General features: G+C 37.6%; 1 long non-coding RNA gene across 1 annotated transcript; it reads right to left on the bottom strand.

The window, feature by feature from the left end:
• Positions 1-670: 670 nt before the first annotated feature.
• LOC128293944 (uncharacterized) lies at positions 671-2432 on the bottom strand. The gene is made up of 3 exons (XR_008284103.1): positions 2344-2432; positions 2186-2229; positions 671-874 (listed from the first exon to the last, which is right to left on the bottom strand). It is a non-coding gene; the product is annotated as an uncharacterized LOC128293944 (long non-coding RNA).
• Positions 2433-3540: the final 1108 nt, after the last annotated feature.

The raw sequence follows: 3540 nt of genomic DNA, 5'->3' as shown, positions 1-3540 counted from the left end.
CAAGTCCTTCATGCTAAACTATTGAGTTAACAACAGTTTAACCAATGAAATTGTCTATACATCATTCCCAATGTGAAGAATGCCATTGACATATAGAATAAGAAAGACCATATTTCCACCCCCTAAACTTTTATAAACACAAGATTCATCTACGTTTTGCTCAAATTCAAAAGTCTTGATCAAATCTTTGATTCCATGAGAGGGATGCTTACTTAAGTCCATATGCAGATCTAAGCAGTATGCAAACTTTATGCTAGTTTCCTTTAGTTATATATTTGGTGTGGTTGTATCATATATATGCTCTGTAACACCCCAAACTCGGCCCAGACGTTATGACCGAATCTGACGTGCCACATCGGAGTTAAAAACCCACGTTCCGTTTTTAGTGTTTTAAAACCATATATTTTGTTGAGTTAACAAAGTGTATGGAAGCTGGGCACCAGGTAGGTATCCGAGATAGAGGAGGTGAGCCATGAAGGCTGCTTACGTACCAAGCTTTTTGATTGGATCCAATCCTAGACATGCCCACAACCATAGCCACACTTTGTTATATCGAGTTTAAATTTGTTTAAGTGGACGTCTTTGATAAATCGATTAATCGTGGTGTTGAGATATTTTGAAAACAAGTATCGCTTTGAAAACACGTCCTAAGTCTAGCCCATTTGAACAATTATCAACCAATTTTAAAGTTATTAAGAATAAAATAATCTCGAGAAGAAATAAAAGAAAAGTTAAAAATGGCCTTATTACATCCCAAAAATAAATAATAATTAAAGGAAATTAAATAAAAACCAATGCTTATTTAAAGGTCCAAAAGCGATCACCGTGGCCACTCTGAATCCCCTCCGGCCTAAGTCCCCATATTAAGGCTCACCTGCAAGGTTAAGGAAAGGGGGTGAGTTTGGAAACTCAGTGTGCAACAAGCCCCCTTCAGAGCCCAAAACAATAGCAGCCTGTTGGGTCTAAGCCCAAATCCAATCTCAAACATGTACTGGACCATAGCCCTTTTCATAATTCATAACACTGGGCCGAAACCTTTTCATATTTCATATTACTGGGCTGAAGCCTTTACTGTAAACGGTATGGCCCATAGGCCCATTTCAATATCACATATAATGTCAATGAAAGAATGCAAGCCCATTTCAATATCACATGAAATACCAATGAATGTATGCAAACCCATTTGGGAGACTACTCAACCCACCATCCGCTACTCTCCACCCGCACCAACCAGCACACCATGTGGGATTAACTCGACCCACCCCGCCATAACTCTCCACCGGCAAAGATAGTGCTTTATCATATAATCGAGGCCTTGCCTCTTTTAATAACTGGGCAAAACCCTTTAATAATCGGGCGTAAGCCCTTTTGATCATCGGGCATAAGCCCTTTAATAATCGGGGCATAAGCCCTTTTGATAATCGGGGCATAAGCCCTTTTGATAGTCAGGGCATAAGCCCTTTAATAAGCGGGGCATAAGCCCTTTAATAACTAGGGCATAAGCCCTTTTGCACTTCCTCCATCCATATAAAACCCAACCCAATGCGTTATGATTACATCATGTGCATATCATACATATCATGTGCATATCATACATGTCATGTGCATCTCATACATACCATATTTATCAAAATCCCATGTATTAAAATCATACATAAACCCTAGGGGTATAATGGTCATTTTACCTAGGGGCAAAACGGTCATTTTCATGGTATAAGGGTAATCTCATAATTTTACCAAAATTAGGGTTTCCATGTTCATTAACGATTACTAACAATCCATGGGTGCAAACAAGTGATTCGGCCCATTTTTAGCGAAATCGAGTTATTGGGCCTAAAACCCTAATGGGCCCTACTTAGCCAATTTCGTCATCTAGGCCCATTTAGCCTATATTCCATAACGGTTTTAACAGTCTTATCATGCCATATAATGATTTCGTTTTCTACCAAATTTTTTCCCAAATGGGCCCGAAAGCCCAATGGGCCCCACTTGACCCTCGAGGCCCAACTTACCAAGAACGCCAAAATCACATTCTTACCGTTTCCATCATTCTCGATCATCGTCTCATCGATTCTAACTAACTAGTGAGCGTCATTGCTCACAAGTCCTCGAAATGCCGAATTTCAAAGATTTGGCTTTTCTAACATTTTATCGCTTTAAGCTATGAAAAGGGTTCGTTACACACCTGATTTGCGATATTCCTTGACGAGATCTCCTATGCGATTTCTCCTATAATCAACCACTTATAGATTAGACCATGTTAATATTAAACCAAATCGAAAACTACCTATTATCATCACTTACACATTCGGCCACCATCCACAATGGCCCTTGGGTTCATACCTTTGCCGAAGTTGATGACTAGATTTAGTCACTCCGATGATCCAAGCTTTTCACACACTCCTCGATCGGTAGCCTTTAATCCTCACTAGCACCAACAAACCAAATAACACCAAAAACCCTTTTAGCCTTAGTCGACAGAGGGGTTTTCAGCTTTTCTTAAACCACAAGATACAAATGGAAAGAAGGTTCGAATACTTACCAAGAGAGCTACTCGTTGAAGAACGTTCCAAATACCTTCCTACCCCATATCATTGTAGAATCCAACTTAAACATGCGAGAAAATAGATCTAAATATTAATTCCTAATCACTAAAGTATGAAGCTTTCACTTTTCAAAGAAATATTAATCTAAGCTATTACGAGCGTTAGTACACACCTATTACGGGTTGAAGTTGAAACATTTCCAAAGTCAATCGCCTACGATAACCACCACCTGTCACTCAAACTTAACTAATCCAATATTAATATATGTAAATCCTAAGCACATCAGTCATACGGAACATAAGGGCATATTCGTCATTTTACCATACAGGGGTATCACGGTCACTTTACCCTACAGGGGCTTTACGGTCACTTTACCTAATAGGGGTATTTTAGTCATTTCATCCTACAAGGGTGTTTTGGTAAATCTACAAACTAAGGGTATTTCAGTAATTTTGTAAACCAATGGTATTTCTATAATTTTTAGAAAGTCAAGGGTATTTCTGTAACTTTGTAAATTAGGGGTATTTTGGTAATTTTACAAATTAAAGGTATTTCGGTAATTTCACAAACCAAGGGTATTTTGGTAATTTTACAAACTAGGGGTATTTTGGTAATTTTACAAACTAAGGGTATTTTAGTAATTTTGTAAATCGAGGTAAAACAAGAATTTCAAATCAAGGTAAAATGATAATTATGTAAATCGAGGGTAAAACAAGAATTATGTAAATTAGGGTAAAACAGTAATTCGTAAGTCGAGGGTAAAACGATAATTATGTAAATCAGGTAAAACGGTAATTATGTAAATTAGGGTAAAACGGTAATTTCGTAAGTCGAGGTAAAACGATAATTATGTAAATCAGGGTAAAACGGTAATTATGTAAATCGGGGTAAAATGGTAATTCGTAAATCGGGGGTAAAATAGTAATTCTGTAAACTAAGGGTAAAACGGTAATTCTGTAAATCGAGGGTAAAACGGTAATTTTACAAATCGAGG

The sequence above is a fragment of the Gossypium arboreum genome, chromosome 6 (assembly GCF_025698485.1).
Source record: "Gossypium arboreum isolate Shixiya-1 chromosome 6, ASM2569848v2, whole genome shotgun sequence".
NCBI classification, from domain to species: domain Eukaryota; kingdom Viridiplantae; phylum Streptophyta; class Magnoliopsida; order Malvales; family Malvaceae; genus Gossypium; species Gossypium arboreum.
This window is presented reverse-complemented; position numbering and strand designations above follow the sequence as displayed.